Source organism: Pelobates fuscus, chromosome 6, assembly GCF_036172605.1.
Source record: "Pelobates fuscus isolate aPelFus1 chromosome 6, aPelFus1.pri, whole genome shotgun sequence".
NCBI classification, from domain to species: Eukaryota; Metazoa; Chordata; class Amphibia; order Anura; family Pelobatidae; genus Pelobates; species Pelobates fuscus.
Window position 1 is genome coordinate 37,904,324 of NC_086322.1, and position 16,810 is coordinate 37,921,133.

At 40.1% G+C, this 16,810-nt stretch overlaps 25 non-coding genes across 25 annotated transcripts; all 25 read right to left on the reverse strand.

Moving 5' to 3' along the window:
• Positions 1–286: 286 nt before the first annotated feature.
• TRNAI-UAU (transfer RNA isoleucine (anticodon UAU)) lies at positions 287–379 on the reverse strand. The gene is given in 2 exon segments: positions 287–322; positions 342–379. It is a non-coding gene; the product is annotated as a tRNA-Ile (tRNA).
• Positions 380–795: 416 nt separating this feature from the next.
• Positions 796–868, reverse strand: TRNAR-CCU (transfer RNA arginine (anticodon CCU)). The gene has a single exon. It is a non-coding gene; the product is annotated as a tRNA-Arg (tRNA).
• A 758-nt stretch (positions 869–1,626) lies between these two features.
• On the reverse strand, positions 1,627–1,719 carry TRNAI-UAU (transfer RNA isoleucine (anticodon UAU)). Its single transcript is given in 2 exon segments — positions 1,627–1,662; positions 1,682–1,719. It is a non-coding gene; the product is annotated as a tRNA-Ile (tRNA).
• Positions 1,720–2,135: 416 nt separating this feature from the next.
• TRNAR-CCU (transfer RNA arginine (anticodon CCU)) lies at positions 2,136–2,208 on the reverse strand. The gene has a single exon. It is a non-coding gene; the product is annotated as a tRNA-Arg (tRNA).
• A 758-nt stretch (positions 2,209–2,966) lies between these two features.
• Positions 2,967–3,059, reverse strand: TRNAI-UAU (transfer RNA isoleucine (anticodon UAU)). The gene is given in 2 exon segments: positions 2,967–3,002; positions 3,022–3,059. It is a non-coding gene; the product is annotated as a tRNA-Ile (tRNA).
• Positions 3,060–3,475: 416 nt separating this feature from the next.
• Positions 3,476–3,548, reverse strand: TRNAR-CCU (transfer RNA arginine (anticodon CCU)). The gene has a single exon. It is a non-coding gene; the product is annotated as a tRNA-Arg (tRNA).
• A 748-nt stretch (positions 3,549–4,296) lies between these two features.
• On the reverse strand, positions 4,297–4,389 carry TRNAI-UAU (transfer RNA isoleucine (anticodon UAU)). The gene is given in 2 exon segments: positions 4,297–4,332; positions 4,352–4,389. It is a non-coding gene; the product is annotated as a tRNA-Ile (tRNA).
• A 416-nt stretch (positions 4,390–4,805) lies between these two features.
• Positions 4,806–4,879, reverse strand: TRNAR-CCU (transfer RNA arginine (anticodon CCU)). Its single transcript has one exon. It is a non-coding gene; the product is annotated as a tRNA-Arg (tRNA).
• A 757-nt stretch (positions 4,880–5,636) lies between these two features.
• Positions 5,637–5,729, reverse strand: TRNAI-UAU (transfer RNA isoleucine (anticodon UAU)). Its single transcript is given in 2 exon segments — positions 5,637–5,672; positions 5,692–5,729. It is a non-coding gene; the product is annotated as a tRNA-Ile (tRNA).
• Positions 5,730–6,145: 416 nt separating this feature from the next.
• TRNAR-CCU (transfer RNA arginine (anticodon CCU)) lies at positions 6,146–6,218 on the reverse strand. The gene has a single exon. It is a non-coding gene; the product is annotated as a tRNA-Arg (tRNA).
• Positions 6,219–6,965: 747 nt separating this feature from the next.
• On the reverse strand, positions 6,966–7,058 carry TRNAI-UAU (transfer RNA isoleucine (anticodon UAU)). Its single transcript is given in 2 exon segments — positions 6,966–7,001; positions 7,021–7,058. It is a non-coding gene; the product is annotated as a tRNA-Ile (tRNA).
• Positions 7,059–7,474: 416 nt separating this feature from the next.
• TRNAR-CCU (transfer RNA arginine (anticodon CCU)) lies at positions 7,475–7,547 on the reverse strand. The gene has a single exon. It is a non-coding gene; the product is annotated as a tRNA-Arg (tRNA).
• A 748-nt stretch (positions 7,548–8,295) lies between these two features.
• Positions 8,296–8,388, reverse strand: TRNAI-UAU (transfer RNA isoleucine (anticodon UAU)). Its single transcript is given in 2 exon segments — positions 8,296–8,331; positions 8,351–8,388. It is a non-coding gene; the product is annotated as a tRNA-Ile (tRNA).
• A 416-nt stretch (positions 8,389–8,804) lies between these two features.
• Positions 8,805–8,878, reverse strand: TRNAR-CCU (transfer RNA arginine (anticodon CCU)). Its single transcript has one exon. It is a non-coding gene; the product is annotated as a tRNA-Arg (tRNA).
• A 757-nt stretch (positions 8,879–9,635) lies between these two features.
• TRNAI-UAU (transfer RNA isoleucine (anticodon UAU)) lies at positions 9,636–9,728 on the reverse strand. Its single transcript is given in 2 exon segments — positions 9,636–9,671; positions 9,691–9,728. It is a non-coding gene; the product is annotated as a tRNA-Ile (tRNA).
• Positions 9,729–10,144: 416 nt separating this feature from the next.
• Positions 10,145–10,217, reverse strand: TRNAR-CCU (transfer RNA arginine (anticodon CCU)). Its single transcript has one exon. It is a non-coding gene; the product is annotated as a tRNA-Arg (tRNA).
• A 749-nt stretch (positions 10,218–10,966) lies between these two features.
• Positions 10,967–11,059, reverse strand: TRNAI-UAU (transfer RNA isoleucine (anticodon UAU)). Its single transcript is given in 2 exon segments — positions 10,967–11,002; positions 11,022–11,059. It is a non-coding gene; the product is annotated as a tRNA-Ile (tRNA).
• Positions 11,060–11,475: 416 nt separating this feature from the next.
• Positions 11,476–11,548, reverse strand: TRNAR-CCU (transfer RNA arginine (anticodon CCU)). The gene has a single exon. It is a non-coding gene; the product is annotated as a tRNA-Arg (tRNA).
• A 758-nt stretch (positions 11,549–12,306) lies between these two features.
• TRNAI-UAU (transfer RNA isoleucine (anticodon UAU)) lies at positions 12,307–12,399 on the reverse strand. Its single transcript is given in 2 exon segments — positions 12,307–12,342; positions 12,362–12,399. It is a non-coding gene; the product is annotated as a tRNA-Ile (tRNA).
• A 416-nt stretch (positions 12,400–12,815) lies between these two features.
• TRNAR-CCU (transfer RNA arginine (anticodon CCU)) lies at positions 12,816–12,888 on the reverse strand. The gene has a single exon. It is a non-coding gene; the product is annotated as a tRNA-Arg (tRNA).
• Positions 12,889–13,646: 758 nt separating this feature from the next.
• On the reverse strand, positions 13,647–13,739 carry TRNAI-UAU (transfer RNA isoleucine (anticodon UAU)). Its single transcript is given in 2 exon segments — positions 13,647–13,682; positions 13,702–13,739. It is a non-coding gene; the product is annotated as a tRNA-Ile (tRNA).
• Positions 13,740–14,155: 416 nt separating this feature from the next.
• TRNAR-CCU (transfer RNA arginine (anticodon CCU)) lies at positions 14,156–14,228 on the reverse strand. The gene has a single exon. It is a non-coding gene; the product is annotated as a tRNA-Arg (tRNA).
• A 747-nt stretch (positions 14,229–14,975) lies between these two features.
• On the reverse strand, positions 14,976–15,068 carry TRNAI-UAU (transfer RNA isoleucine (anticodon UAU)). The gene is given in 2 exon segments: positions 14,976–15,011; positions 15,031–15,068. It is a non-coding gene; the product is annotated as a tRNA-Ile (tRNA).
• Positions 15,069–15,484: 416 nt separating this feature from the next.
• On the reverse strand, positions 15,485–15,557 carry TRNAR-CCU (transfer RNA arginine (anticodon CCU)). The gene has a single exon. It is a non-coding gene; the product is annotated as a tRNA-Arg (tRNA).
• Positions 15,558–16,305: 748 nt separating this feature from the next.
• TRNAI-UAU (transfer RNA isoleucine (anticodon UAU)) lies at positions 16,306–16,398 on the reverse strand. Its single transcript is given in 2 exon segments — positions 16,306–16,341; positions 16,361–16,398. It is a non-coding gene; the product is annotated as a tRNA-Ile (tRNA).
• Between the last annotated feature and the right edge of the window lie 412 nt (positions 16,399–16,810).

Here is a 16,810-nt window from a genome sequence, read left to right on the forward strand (position 1 = left end):
CTTTTCACTGATGGATTGTCAGTAAATCCGCTTAGCAACTGAAGTGGAACTTTGCTTAAGCTCCGCCCCTTCGACAAAAATTGCCCAAGATAACACTTCTACTAAAAAAAAAGGCAATCCCTAACAAAAATAGTACGATGAATTTAAGAGCAAATAAAAACAAGGGCAAACAGAGGGACAAAATAGAATCCATTTACATCCTGTTGGACTGGTGAGGCGTTGAGAGCTGGTTGGAGACAACGTGCTGGACCTTGCAGATAAACCAATGAAAAGCAAATGCAAAAACTGCTCTAGGTGAGGCTTGAACTCACAACCTCGGCATTGCTCAACAGATACTGCCTTATAAGTACCGCACGCTAACCGATTGCGCCACTAGAGCAAGTTGCTTGTTCTGCAACTTCTGTGTTTTCACCCAAACCTGCGCTGTCCATGTGTTCTCAATTAACTTCTAATTAGTTGAATGCAAGTTTCATGTGGCAATTTCATAATCGTACAGATATATTCACTGAATTGAGAATTGTCCAGAATTTAAAGTGAATTTTAAAATCAAGGCCGACGCAGCTGAACTGAAGGCGTAGGTAACTTGGAGAAAATTGTCCACTTGGTCCTTTAAATTGAAATACACTTGAAATTCCTGATCATTTTCACTTTAGTGAAAAACCCTGTTAGGTTTACACAACTACTTGTCTCCATGATTAAACCTCACATAATCTCATCAGCGAATAAAATATTACATTTGGGGGATGCTAAATTTGAGTGCCATACTCAAGTTCAAGCACCTTCAACACGCGGGTGCACCCCAGATAGGACTTGAACCCACAATCCCTGGCTTAGGAGGCCAGTGCCTTATCCATTAGGCCACTGGGGCTTGACGTGCAACTTTCTTTTAACAGTAAAAAAAAAAAAAAAAACACAAGCTTGTCTTAGTATCCACACACAATAAGCTCAGTGTCTGTAACAATATCATTTCTCTTGCACCTACAGTGTCATGCAGCCAAAAGTCTTTAAGATAGTGAAACTCTTTAGTTTTCGTTTGTTTGTAAACGGAAAAAAGCTGCGCATCGTGGTGGCAGCACATTTTAAGAAAACTCAGGTCATAAAAATGGAATGTTCCAACCATTGAACAAGAGGGCTGCAAAGGCAAAACAAGTACGACATGCAACTTTTTTCTTTTCAATTTTCTTTTCCTTATACCCCTTGTATCGTCTACTATCCACCTTACCACTTGCCTCAATCTATATTTATCATGTTTTCTCCCTTGCGCCGACTCTCAATATTTGGGCACAGCTATTTTGTTCTCCTCTGTCTGTGGTGTATACAGTTTGTCCTTTAGTTGCATTCTTTTCACTGATGGATTGTCAGTAAATCCGCTTAGCAACCGAAGTGGAAATTTGCTTAAGCTCCGCCCCTTGGACAAAAATTGCCCAAGATAACACTTCTACTAAAAAAAAAGGCAATCCCTAACAAAAATAGTACGATGAATTTAAGAGCAAATAAAAACAAGGGCAAACAGAGGGACAAAATAGAATCCATTTACATCCTGTTGGACTGGTGAGGCGTTGAGAGCTGGTTGGAGACAACGTGCTGGACCTTGCAGATAAACCAATGAAAAGCAAATGCAAAAACTGCTCTAGGTGAGGCTTGAACTCACAACCTCGGCATTGCTCAACAGATACTGCCTTATAAGTACCGCACGCTAACCGATTGCGCCACTAGAGCAAGTTGCTTGTTCTGCAACTTCTGTGTTTTCACCCAAACCTGCGCTGTCCATGTGTTCTCAGTTAACTTCTAATTAGTTGAATGCAAGTTTCATGTGGCAATTTCATAATCGTACAGATATATTCACTGAATTGAGAATTGTCCAGAATTTAAAGTGAATTTTAAAATCAAGGCCGACGCAGCTGAACTGAAGGCGTAGGTAACTTGGAGAAAATTGTCCACTTGGTCCTTTAAATTGAAATACACTTGAAATTCCTGATCATTTTCACTTTAGTGAAAAACCCTGTTAGGTTTACACAACTACTTGTCTCCATGATTAAACCTCACATAATCTCATCAGCGAATAAAATATTACATTTGGGGGATGCTAAATTTGAGTGCCATACTCAAGTTCAAGCACCTTCAACACGCGGGTGCACCCCAGATAGGACTTGAACCCACAATCCCTGGCTTAGGAGGCCAGTGCCTTATCCATTAGGCCACTGGGGCTTGACGTGCAACTTTCTTTTAACAGTAAAAAAAAAAAAAAAAACACAAGCTTGTCTTAGTATCCACACACAATAAGCTCAGTGTCTGTAACAATATCATTTCTCTTGCACCTACAGTGTCATGCAGCCAAAAGTCTTTAAGATAGTGAAACTCTTTAGTTTTCGTTTGTTTGTAAACGGAAAAAAGATGCGCATCGTGGTGGCAGCACATTTTAAGAAAACTCAGGTCATAAAAATGGAATGTTCCAACCATTGAACAAGAGGGCTGCAAAGGCAAAACAAGTACGACATGCAACTTTTTTCTTTTCAATTTTCTTTTCCTTATACCCCTTTTATCGTCTACTATCCACCTTACCACTTGCCTCAATCTATATTTATCATGTTTTCTCCCTTGCGCCGACTCTCAATATTTGGGCACAGCTATTTTGTTCTCCTCTGTCTGTGGTGTATACAGTTTGTCCTTTAGTTGCATTCTTTTCACTGATGGATTGTCAGTAAATCCGCTTAGCAACCGAAATGGAACTTTGCTTAAGCTCCGCCCCTTGGACAAAAATTGCCCAAGATAACACTTCTACTAAAAAAAAAGGCAATCCCTAACAAAAATAGTACGATGAATTTAAGAGCAAATAAAAACAAGGGCAAACAGAGGGACAAAATAGAATCCATTTACATCCTGTTGGACTGGTGAGGCGTTGAGAGCTGGTTGGAGTCAACGTGCTGGACCTTGCAGATAAACCAATGAAAAGCAAATGCAAAAACTGCTCTAGGTGAGGCTTGAACTCACAACCTCGGCATTGCTCAACAGATACTGCCTTATAAGTACCGCGCGCTAACCGATTGCGCCACTAGAGCAAGTTGCTTGTTCTGCAACTTCTGTGTTTTCACCCAAACCTGCGCTGTCCATGTGTTCTCAATTAACTTCTAATTAGTTGAATGCAAGTTTCATGTGGCAATTTCATAATCGTACAGATATATTCACTGAATTGAGAATTGTCCAGAATTTAAAGTGAATTTTAAAATCAAGGCCGACGCAGCTGAACTGAAGGCGTAGGTAACTTGGAGAAAATTGTCCACTTGGTCCTTTAAATTGAAATACACTTGAAATTCCTGATCATTTTCACTTTAGTGAAAAACCCTGTAAGGTTTACACAACTACTTGTCTCCATGATTAAACCTCACATAATCTCATCAGCGAATAAAATATTACATTTGGGGGATGCTAAATTTGAGTGCCATACTCAAGTTCATGCACCTTCAACACGCGGGTGCACCCCAGATGGGACTTGAACCCACAATCCCTGGCTTAGGAGGCCAGTGCCTCATCCATTAGGCCACTGGGGCTTGACGTGTAACTTTCTTTTAACAGTAAAAAAAACACAAGCTTGTCTTAGTATCCACACACAATAAGCTCAGTGTCTGTAACAATATCATTTCTCTTGCACCTACAGTGTCATGCAGCCAAAAGTCTTTAAGATAGTGAAACTCTTTAGTTTTCGTTTGTTTGTAAACGGAAAAAAGATGCGCATCGTGGTGGCAGCACATTTTAAGAAAACTCAGGTCATAAAAATGGAATGTTCCAACCATTGAACAAGAGGGCTGCAAAGGCAAAACAAGTACGACATGCAACTTTTTTCTTTTCAATTTTCTTTTCCTTATACCCCTTGTATCGTCTACTATCCACCTTACCACTTGCCTCAATCTATATTTATCATGTTTTCTCCCTTGCGCCGACTCTCAATATTTGGGCACAGCTATTTTGTTCTCCTCTGTCTGTGGTGTATACAGTTTGTCCTTTAGTTGCATTCTTTTCACTGATGGATTGTCAGTAAATCCGCTTAGCAACCGAAGTGGAAATTTGCTTAAGCTCCGCCCCTTGGACAAAAATTGCCCAAGATAACACTTCTACTAAAAAAAAGGCAATCCCTAACAAAAATAGTACGATGAATTTAAGAGCAAATAAAAACAAGGGCAAACAGAGGGACAAAATAGAATCCATTTACATCCTGTTGGACTGGTGAGGCGTTGAGAGCTGGTTGGAGACAACGTGCTGGACCTTGCAGATAAACCAATGAAAAGCAAATGCAAAAACTGCTCTAGGTGAGGCTTGAACTCACAACCTCGGCATTGCTCAACAGATACTGCCTTATAAGTACCGCGCGCTAACCGATTGCGCCACTAGAGCAAGTTGCTTGTTCTGCAACTTCTGTGTTTTCACCCAAACCTGCGCTGTCCATGTGTTCTCAATTAACTTCTAATTAGTTGAATGCAAGTTTCATGTGGCAATTTCATAATCGTACAGATATATTCACTGAATTGAGAATTGTCCAGAATTTAAAGTGAATTTTAAAATCAAGGCCGACGCAGCTGAACTGAAGGCGTAGGTAACTTGGAGAAAATTGTCCACTTGGTCCTTTAAATTGAAATACACTTGAAATTCCTGATCATTTTCACTTTAGTGAAAAACCCTGTTAGGTTTACACAACTACTTGTCTCCATGATTAAACCTCACATAATCTCATCAGCGAATAAAATATTACATTTGGGGGATGCTAAATTTGAGTGCCATACTCAAGTTCAAGCACCTTCAACACGCGGGTGCACCCCAGATGGGACTCGAACCCACAATCCCTGGCTTAGGAGGCCAGTGCCTTATCCATTAGGCCACTGGGGGTTGACGTGTAACTTTCTTTTAACAGTAAAAAAAAAAAAAAAAACACAAGCTTGTCTTAGTATCCACACACAATAAGCTCAGTGTCTGTAACAATATCATTTCTCTTGCACCTACAGTGTCATGCAGCCAAAAGTCTTTAAGATAGTGAAACTCTTTAGTTTTCGTTTGTTTGTAAACGGAAAAAAGCTGCGCATCGTGGTGGCAGCACATTTTAAGAAAACTCAGGTCATAAAAATGGAATGTTCCAACCATTGAACAAGAGGGCTGCAAAGGCAAAACAAGTACGACATGCAACTTTTTTCTTTTCAATTTTCTTTTCCTTATACCCCTTGTATCGTCTACTATCCACCTTACCACTTGCCTCAATCTATATTTATCATGTTTTCTCCCTTGCGCCGACTCTCAATATTTGGGCACAGCTATTTTGTTCTCCTCTGTCTGTGGTGTATACAGTTTGTCCTTTAGTTGCATTCTTTTCACTGATGGATTGTCAGTAAATCCGCTTAGCAACCGAAGTGGAAATTTGCTTAAGCTCCGCCCCTTGGACAAAAATTGCCCAAGATAACACTTCTACTAAAAAAAAAGGCAATCCCTAACAAAAATAGTACGATGAATTTAAGAGCAAATAAAAACAAGGGCAAACAGAGGGACAAAATAGAATCCATTTACATCCTGTTGGACTGGTGAGGCGTTGATAGCTGGTTGGAGACAACGTGCTGGACCTTGCAGATAAACCAATGAAAAGCAAATGCAAAAACTGCTCTAGGTGAGGCTTGAACTCACAACCTCGGCATTGCTCAACAGATACTGCCTTATAAGTACCGCGCGCTAACCGATTGCGCCACTAGAGCAAGTTGCTTGTTCTGCAACTTCTGTGTTTTCACCCAAACCTGCGCTGTCCATGTGTTCTCAATTAACTTCTAATTAGTTGAATGCAAGTTTCATGTGGCAATTTCATAATCGTACAGATATATTCACTGAATTGAGAATTGTCCAGAATTTAAAGTGAATTTTAAAATCAAGGCCGACGCAGCTGAACTGAAGGCGTAGGTAACTTGGAGAAAATTGTCCACTTGGTCCTTTAAATTGAAATACACTTGAAATTCCTGATCATTTTCACTTTAGTGAAAAACCCTGTAAGGTTTACACAACTACTTGTCACCATGATTAAACCTCACATAATCTCATCAGCGAATAAAATATTACATTTGGGGGATGCTAAATTTGAGTGCCATACTCAAGTTCAAGCACCTTCAACACGCGGGTGCACCCCAGATGGGACTTGAACCCACAATCCCTGGCTTAGGAGGCCAGTGCCTTATCCATTAGGCCACTGGGGCTTGACGTGTAACTTTCTTTTAACAGTAAAAAAAACACAAGCTTGTCTTAGTATCCGCACACAATAAGCTCAGTGTCTGTAACAATATCATTTCTCTTGCACCTACAGTGTCATGCAGCCAAAGTCTTTAAGATAGTGAAACTCTTTAGTTTTCGTTTGTTTGTAAACGGAAAAAAGATGCGCATCGTGGTGGCAGCACATTTTAAGAAAACTCAGGTCATAAAAATGGAATGTTCCAACCATTGAACAAGAGGGCTGCAAAGGCAAAACAAGTACGACATGCAACTTTTTTCTTTTCAATTTTCTTTTCCTTATACCCCTTGTATCGTCTACTATCCACCTTACCACTTGCCTCAATCTATATTTATCATGTTTTCTCCATTGCGCCGACTCTCAATATTTGGGCACAGCTATTTTGTTCTCCTCTGTCTGTGGTGTATACAGTTTGTCCTTTAGTTGCATTCTTTTCACTGATGGATTGTCAGTAAATCCGCTTAGCAACTGAAGTGGAACTTTGCTTAAGCTCCGCCCCTTGGACAAAAATTGCCCAAGATAACACTTCTACTAAAAAAAAGGCAATCCCTAACAAAAATAGTACGATGAATTTAAGAGCAAATTAAAACAAGGGCAAACAGAGGGACAAAATAGAATCCATTTACATCCTGTTGGACTGGTGAGGCGTTGATAGCTGGTTGGAGACAACGTGCTGGACCTTGCAGATAAACCAATGAAAAGCAAATGCAAAAACTGCTCTAGGTGAGGCTTGAACTCACAACCTCGGCATTGCTCAACAGATACTGCCTTATAAGTACCGCGCGCTAACCGATTGCGCCACTAGAGCAAGTTGCTTGTTCTGCAACTTCTGTGTTTTCACCCAAACCTGCGCTGTCCATGTGTTCTCAATTAACTTCTAATTAGTTGAATGCAAGTTTCATGTGGCAATTTCATAATCGTACAGATATATTCACTGAATTGAGAATTGTCCAGAATTTAAAGTGAATTTTAAAATCAAGGCCGACGCAGCTGAACTGAAGGCGTAGGTAACTTGGAGAAAATTGTCCACTTGGTCCTTTAAATTGAAATACACTTGAAATTCCTGATCATTTTCACTTTAGTGAAAAACCCTGTAAGGTTTACACAACTACTTGTCTCCATGATTAAACCTCACATAATCTCATCAGCGAATAAAATATTACATTTGGGGGATGCTAAATTTGAGTGCCATACTCAAGTTCATGCACCTTCAACACGCGGGTGCACCCCAGATGGGACTTGAACCCACAATCCCTGGCTTAGGAGGCCAGTGCCTCATCCATTAGGCCACTGGGGCTTGACGTGTAACTTTCTTTTAACAGTAAAAAAAACACAAGCTTGTCTTAGTATCCACACACAATAAGCTCAGTGTCTGTAACAATATCATTTCTCTTGCACCTACAGTGTCATGCAGCCAAAAGTCTTTAAGATAGTGAAACTCTTTAGTTTTCGTTTGTTTGTAAACGGAAAAAAGATGCGCATCGTGGTGGCAGCACATTTTAAGAAAACTCAGGTCATAAAAATGGAATGTTCCAACCATTGAACAAGAGGGCTGCAAAGGCAAAACAAGTACGACATGCAACTTTTTTCTTTTCAATTTTCTTTTCCTTATACCCCTTGTATCGTCTACTATCCACCTTACCACTTGCCTCAATCTATATTTATCATGTTTTCTCCCTTGCGCCGACTCTCAATATTTGGGCACAGCTATTTTGTTCTCCTCTGTCTGTGGTGTATACAGTTTGTCCTTTAGTTGCATTCTTTTCACTGATGGATTGTCAGTAAATCCGCTTAGCAACCGAAGTGGAAATTTGCTTAAGCTCCGCCCCTTGGACAAAAATTGCCCAAGATAACACTTCTACTAAAAAAAAGGCAATCCCTAACAAAAATAGTACGATGAATTTAAGAGCAAATAAAAACAAGGGCAAACAGAGGGACAAAATAGAATCCATTTACATCCTGTTGGACTGGTGAGGCGTTGAGAGCTGGTTGGAGACAACGTGCTGGACCTTGCAGATAAACCAATGAAAAGCAAATGCAAAAACTGCTCTAGGTGAGGCTTGAACTCACAACCTCGGCATTGCTCAACAGATACTGCCTTATAAGTACCGCGCGCTAACCGATTGCGCCACTAGAGCAAGTTGCTTGTTCTGCAACTTCTGTGTTTTCACCCAAACCTGCGCTGTCCATGTGTTCTCAATTAACTTCTAATTAGTTGAATGCAAGTTTCATGTGGCAATTTCATAATCGTACAGATATATTCACTGAATTGAGAATTGTCCAGAATTTAAAGTGAATTTTAAAATCAAGGCCGACGCAGCTGAACTGAAGGCGTAGGTAACTTGGAGAAAATTGTCCACTTGGTCCTTTAAATTGAAATACACTTGAAATTCCTGATCATTTTCACTTTAGTGAAAAACCCTGTTAGGTTTACACAACTACTTGTCTCCATGATTAAACCTCACATAATCTCATCAGCGAATAAAATATTACATTTGGGGGATGCTAAATTTGAGTGCCATACTCAAGTTCAAGCACCTTCAACACGCGGGTGCACCCCAGATGGGACTTGAACCCACAATCCCTGGCTTAGGAGGCCAGTGCCTTATCCATTAGGCCACTGGGGGTTGACGTGTAACTTTCTTTTAACAGTAAAAAAAAAAAAAAAAACACAAGCTTGTCTTAGTATCCACACACAATAAGCTCAGTGTCTGTAACAATATCATTTCTCTTGCACCTACAGTGTCATGCAGCCAAAAGTCTTTAAGATAGTGAAACTCTTTAGTTTTCGTTTGTTTGTAAACGGAAAAAAGCTGCGCATCGTGGTGGCAGCACATTTTAAGAAAACTCAGGTCATAAAAATGGAATGTTCCAACCATTGAACAAGAGGGCTGCAAAGGCAAAACAAGTACGACATGCAACTTTTTTCTTTTCAATTTTCTTTTCCTTATACCCCTTGTATCGTCTACTATCCACCTTACCACTTGCCTCAATCTATATTTATCATGTTTTCTCCCTTGCGCCGACTCTCAATATTTGGGCACAGCTATTTTGTTCTCCTCTGTCTGTGGTGTATACAGTTTGTCCTTTAGTTGCATTCTTTTCACTGATGGATTGTCAGTAAATCCGCTTAGCAACCGAAGTGGAAATTTGCTTAAGCTCCGCCCCTTGGACAAAAATTGCCCAAGATAACACTTCTACTAAAAAAAAAGGCAATCCCTAACAAAAATAGTACGATGAATTTAAGAGCAAATAAAAACAAGGGCAAACAGAGGGACAAAATAGAATCCATTTACATCCTGTTGGACTGGTGAGGCGTTGATAGCTGGTTGGAGACAACGTGCTGGACCTTGCAGATAAACCAATGAAAAGCAAATGCAAAAACTGCTCTAGGTGAGGCTTGAACTCACAACCTCGGCATTGCTCAACAGATACTGCCTTATAAGTACCGCGCGCTAACCGATTGCGCCACTAGAGCAAGTTGCTTGTTCTGCAACTTCTGTGTTTTCACCCAAACCTGCGCTGTCCATGTGTTCTCAATTAACTTCTAATTAGTTGAATGCAAGTTTCATGTGGCAATTTCATAATCGTACAGATATATTCACTGAATTGAGAATTGTCCAGAATTTAAAGTGAATTTTAAAATCAAGGCCGACGCAGCTGAACTGAAGGCGTAGGTAACTTGGAGAAAATTGTCCACTTGGTCCTTTAAATTGAAATACACTTGAAATTCCTGATCATTTTCACTTTAGTGAAAAACCCTGTTAGGTTTACACAACTACTTCTCTACATGATTAAACCTCACATAATCTCATCAGCGAATAAAATATTACATTTGGGGGATGCTAAATTTGAGTGCCATACTCAAGTTCAAGCACCTTCAACACGCGGGTGCACCCCAGATGGGACTTGAACCCACAATCCCTGGCTTAGGAGGCCAGTGCCTTATCCATTAGGCCACTGGGGCTTGACGTGTAACTTTCTTTTAACAGTAAAAAAAACACAAGCTTGTCTTAGTATCCACACACAATAAGCTCAGTGTCTGTAACAATATCATTTCTCTTGCACCTACAGTGTCATGCAGCCAAAAGTCTTTAAGATAGTGAAACTCTTTAGTTTTCGTTTGTTTGTAAACGGAAAAAAGATGCGCATCGTGGTGGCAGCACATTTTAAGAAAACTCAGGTCATAAAAATGGAATGTTCCAACCATTGAACAAGAGGGCTGCAAAGGCAAAACAAGTACGACATGCAACTTTTTTCTTTTCAATTTTCTTTTCCTTATACCCCTTGTATCGTCTACTATCAACCTTACCACTTGCCTCAATCTATATTTATCATGTTTTCTCCATTGCGCCGACTCTCAATATTTGGGCACAGCTATTTTGTTCTCCTCTGTCTGTGGTGTATACAGTTTGTCCTTTAGTTGCATTCTTTTCACTGATGGATTGTCAGTAAATCCGCTTAGCAACTGAAGTGGAACTTTGCTTAAGCTCCGCCCCTTCGACAAAAATTGCCCAAGATAACACTTCTACTAAAAAAAAAGGCAATCCCTAACAAAAATAGTACGATGAATTTAAGAGCAAATAAAAACAAGGGCAAACAGAGGGACAAAATAGAATCCATTTACATCCTGTTGGACTGGTGAGGCGTTGAGAGCTGGTTGGAGACAACGTGCTGGACCTTGCAGATAAACCAATGAAAAGCAAATGCAAAAACTGCTCTAGGTGAGGCTTGAACTCACAACCTCGGCATTGCTCAACAGATACTGCCTTATAAGTACCGCACGCTAACCGATTGCGCCACTAGAGCAAGTTGCTTGTTCTGCAACTTCTGTGTTTTCACCCAAACCTGCGCTGTCCATGTGTTCTCAATTAACTTCTAATTAGTTGAATGCAAGTTTCATGTGGCAATTTCATAATCGTACAGATATATTCACTGAATTGAGAATTGTCCAGAATTTAAAGTGAATTTTAAAATCAAGGCCGACGCAGCTGAACTGAAGGCGTAGGTAACTTGGAGAAAATTGTCCACTTGGTCCTTTAAATTGAAATACACTTGAAATTCCTGATCATTTTCACTTTAGTGAAAAACCCTGTTAGGTTTACACAACTACTTGTCTCCATGATTAAACCTCACATAATCTCATCAGCGAATAAAATATTACATTTGGGGGATGCTAAATTTGAGTGCCATACTCAAGTTCAAGCACCTTCAACACGCGGGTGCACCCCAGATAGGACTTGAACCCACAATCCCTGGCTTAGGAGGCCAGTGCCTTATCCATTAGGCCACTGGGGCTTGACGTGCAACTTTCTTTTAACAGTAAAAAAAAAAACAAAAACACAAGCTTGTCTTAGTATCCACACACAATAAGCTCAGTGTCTGTAACAATATCATTTCTCTTGCACCTACAGTGTCATGCAGCCAAAAGTCTTTAAGATAGTGAAACTCTTTAGTTTTCGTTTGTTTGTAAACGGAAAAAAGCTGCGCATCGTGGTGGCAGCACATTTTAAGAAAACTCAGGTCATAAAAATGGAATGTTCCAACCATTGAACAAGAGGGCTGCAAAGGCAAAACAAGTACGACATGCAACTTTTTTCTTTTCAATTTTCTTTTCCTTATACCCCTTGTATCGTCTACTATCCACCTTACCACTTGCCTCAATCTATATTTATCATGTTTTCTCCCTTGCGCCGACTCTCAATATTTGGGCACAGCTATTTTGTTCTCCTCTGTCTGTGGTGTATACAGTTTGTCCTTTAGTTGCATTCTTTTCACTGATGGATTGTCAGTAAATCCGCTTAGCAACCGAAGTGGAAATTTGCTTAAGCTCCGCCCCTTGGACAAAAATTGCCCAAGATAACACTTCTACTAAAAAAAAAGGCAATCCCTAACAAAAATAGTACGATGAATTTAAGAGCAAATAAAAACAAGGGCAAACAGAGGGACAAAATAGAATCCATTTACATCCTGTTGGACTGGTGAGGCGTTGAGAGCTGGTTGGAGACAACGTGCTGGACCTTGCAGATAAACCAATGAAAAGCAAATGCAAAAACTGCTCTAGGTGAGGCTTGAACTCACAACCTCGGCATTGCTCAACAGATACTGCCTTATAAGTACCGCACGCTAACCGATTGCGCCACTAGAGCAAGTTGCTTGTTCTGCAACTTCTGTGTTTTCACCCAAACCTGCGCTGTCCATGTGTTCTCAGTTAACTTCTAATTAGTTGAATGCAAGTTTCATGTGGCAATTTCATAATCGTACAGATATATTCACTGAATTGAGAATTGTCCAGAATTTAAAGTGAATTTTAAAATCAAGGCCGACGCAGCTGAACTGAAGGCGTAGGTAACTTGGAGAAAATTGTCCACTTGGTCCTTTAAATTGAAATACACTTGAAATTCCTGATCATTTTCACTTTAGTGAAAAACCCTGTTAGGTTTACACAACTACTTGTCTCCATGATTAAACCTCACATAATCTCATCAGCGAATAAAATATTACATTTGGGGGATGCTAAATTTGAGTGCCATACTCAAGTTCAAGCACCTTCAACACGCGGGTGCACCCCAGATAGGACTTGAACCCACAATCCCTGGCTTAGGAGGCCAGTGCCTTATCCATTAGGCCACTGGGGCTTGACGTGCAACTTTCTTTTAACAGTAAAAAAAAAAAAAAAAACACAAGCTTGTCTTAGTATCCACACACAATAAGCTCAGTGTCTGTAACAATATCATTTCTCTTGCACCTACAGTGTCATGCAGCCAAAAGTCTTTAAGATAGTGAAACTCTTTAGTTTTCGTTTGTTTGTAAACGGAAAAAAGATGCGCATCGTGGTGGCAGCACATTTTAAGAAAACTCAGGTCATAAAAATGGAATGTTCCAACCATTGAACAAGAGGGCTGCAAAGGCAAAACAAGTACGACATGCAACTTTTTTCTTTTCAATTTTCTTTTCCTTATACCCCTTTTATCGTCTACTATCCACCTTACCACTTGCCTCAATCTATATTTATCATGTTTTCTCCCTTGCGCCGACTCTCAATATTTGGGCACAGCTATTTTGTTCTCCTCTGTCTGTGGTGTATACAGTTTGTCCTTTAGTTGCATTCTTTTCACTGATGGATTGTCAGTAAATCCGCTTAGCAACCGAAGTGGAAATTTGCTTAAGCTCCGCCCCTTGGACAAAAATTGCCCAAGATAACACTTCTACTAAAAAAAAAGGCAATCCCTAACAAAAATAGTACGATGAATTTAAGAGCAAATAAAAACAAGGGCAAACAGAGGGACAAAATAGAATCCATTTACATCCTGTTGGACTGGTGAGGCGTTGAGAGCTGGTTGGAGACAACGTGCTGGACCTTGCAGATAAACCAATGAAAAGCAAATGCAAAAACTGCTCTAGGTGAGGCTTGAACTCACAACCTCGGCATTGCTCAACAGATACTGCCTTATAAGTACCGCACGCTAACCGATTGCGCCACTAGAGCAAGTTGCTTGTTCTGCAACTTCTGTGTTTTCACCCAAACCTGCGCTGTCCATGTGTTCTCAGTTAACTTCTAATTAGTTGAATGCAAGTTTCATGTGGCAATTTCATAATCGTACAGATATATTCACTGAATTGAGAATTGTCCAGAATTTAAAGTGAATTTTAAAATCAAGGCCGACGCAGCTGAACTGAAGGCGTAGGTAACTTGGAGAAAATTGTCCACTTGGTCCTTTAAATTGAAATACACTTGAAATTCCTGATCATTTTCACTTTAGTGAAAAACCCTGTAAGGTTTACACAACTACTTGTCACCATGATTAAACCTCACATAATCTCATCAGCGAATAAAATATTACATTTGGGGGATGCTAAATTTGAGTGCCATACTCAAGTTCAAGCACCTTCAACACGCGGGTGCACCCCAGATGGGACTTGAACCCACAATCCCTGGCTTAGGAGGCCAGTGCCTTATCCATTAGGCCACTGGGGCTTGACGTGTAACTTTCTTTTAACAGTAAAAAAAACACAAGCTTGTCTTAGTATCCGCACACAATAAGCTCAGTGTCTGTAACAATATCATTTCTCTTGCACCTACAGTGTCATGCAGCCAAAGTCTTTAAGATAGTGAAACTCTTTAGTTTTCGTTTGTTTGTAAACGGAAAAAAGATGCGCATCGTGGTGGCAGCACATTTTAAGAAAACTCAGGTCATAAAAATGGAATGTTCCAACCATTGAACAAGAGGGCTGCAAAGGCAAAACAAGTACGACATGCAACTTTTTTCTTTTCAATTTTCTTTTCCTTATACCCCTTGTATCGTCTACTATCCACCTTACCACTTGCCTCAATCTATATTTATCATGTTTTCTCCATTGCGCCGACTCTCAATATTTGGGCACAGCTATTTTGTTCTCCTCTGTCTGTGGTGTATACAGTTTGTCCTTTAGTTGCATTCTTTTCACTGATGGATTGTCAGTAAATCCGCTTAGCAACTGAAGTGGAACTTTGCTTAAGCTCCGCCCCTTGGACAAAAATTGCCCAAGATAACACTTCTACTAAAAAAAAGGCAATCCCTAACAAAAATAGTACGATGAATTTAAGAGCAAATTAAAACAAGGGCAAACAGAGGGACAAAATAGAATCCATTTACATCCTGTTGGACTGGTGAGGCGTTGATAGCTGGTTGGAGACAACGTGCTGGACCTTGCAGATAAACCAATGAAAAGCAAATGCAAAAACTGCTCTAGGTGAGGCTTGAACTCACAACCTCGGCATTGCTCAACAGATACTGCCTTATAAGTACCGCGCGCTAACCGATTGCGCCACTAGAGCAAGTTGCTTGTTCTGCAACTTCTGTGTTTTCACCCAAACCTGCGCTGTCCATGTGTTCTCAATTAACTTCTAATTAGTTGAATGCAAGTTTCATGTGGCAATTTCATAATCGTACAGATATATTCACTGAATTGAGAATTGTCCAGAATTTAAAGTGAATTTTAAAATCAAGGCCGACGCAGCTGAACTGAAGGCGTAGGTAACTTGGAGAAAATTGTCCACTTGGTCCTTTAAATTGAAATACACTTGAAATTCCTGATCATTTTCACTTTAGTGAAAAACCCTGTAAGGTTTACACAACTACTTGTCTCCATGATTAAACCTCACATAATCTCATCAGCGAATAAAATATTACATTTGGGGGATGCTAAATTTGAGTGCCATACTCAAGTTCAAGCACCTTCAACACGCGGGTGCACCCCAGATGGGACTTGAACCCACAATCCCTGGCTTAGGAGGCCAGTGCCTCATCCATTAGGCCACTGGGGCTTGACGTGTAACTTTCTTTTAACAGTAAAAAAAACACAAGCTTGTCTTAGTATCCACACACAATAAGCTCAGTGTCTGTAACAATATCATTTCTCTTGCACCTACAGTGTCATGCAGCCAAAAGTCTTTAAGATAGTGAAACTCTTTAGTTTTCATTTGTTTGTAAACGGAAAAAAGATGCGCATCGTGGTGGCAGCACATTTTAAGAAAACTCAGGTCATAAAAATGGAATGTTCCAACCATTGAACAAGAGGGCTGCAAAGGCAAAACAAGTACGACATGCAACTTTTTTCTTTTCAATTTTCTTTTCCTTATACCCCTTGTATCGTCTACTATCCACCTTACCACTTGCCTCAATCTATATTTATCATGTTTTCTCCATTGCGCCGACTCTCAATATTTGGGCACAGCTATTTTGTTCTCCTCTGTCTGTGGTGTATACAGTTTGTCCTTTAGTTGCATTCTTTTCACTGATGGATTGTCAGTAAATCCGCTTAGCAACTGAAGTGGAACTTTGCTTAAGCTCCGCCCCTTGGACAAAAATTGCCCAAGATAACACTTCTACTAAAAAAAAGGCAATCCCTAACAAAAATAGTACGATGAATTTAAGAGCAAATTAAAACAAGGGCAAACAGAGGGACAAAATAGAATCCATTTACATCCTGTTGGACTGGTGAGGCGTTGATAGCTGGTTGGAGACAACGTGCTGGACCTTGCAGATAAACCAATGAAAAGCAAATGCAAAAACTGCTCTAGGTGAGGCTTGAACTCACAACCTCGGCATTGCTCAACAGATACTGCCTTATAAGTACCGCGCGCTAACCGATTGCACCACTAGAGCAAGTTGCTTGTTCTGCAACTTCTGTGTTTTCACCCAAACCTGCGCTGTCCATGTGTTCTCAATTAACTTCTAATTAGTTGAATGCAAGTTTCATGTGGCAATTTCATAATCGTACAGATATATTCACTGAATTGAGAATTGTCCAGAATTTAAAGTGAATTTTAAAATCAAGGCCGACGCAGCTGAACTGAAGGCGTAGGTAACTTGGAGAAAATTGTCCACTTGGTCCTTTAAATTGAAATACACTTGAAATTCCTGATCATTTTCACTTTAGTGAAAAACCCTGTAAGGTTTACACAACTACTTGTCTCCATGATTAAACCTCACATAATCTCATCAGCGAATAAAATATTACATTTGGGGGATGCTAAATTTGAGTGCCATACTCAAGTTCAAGCACCTTCAACACGCG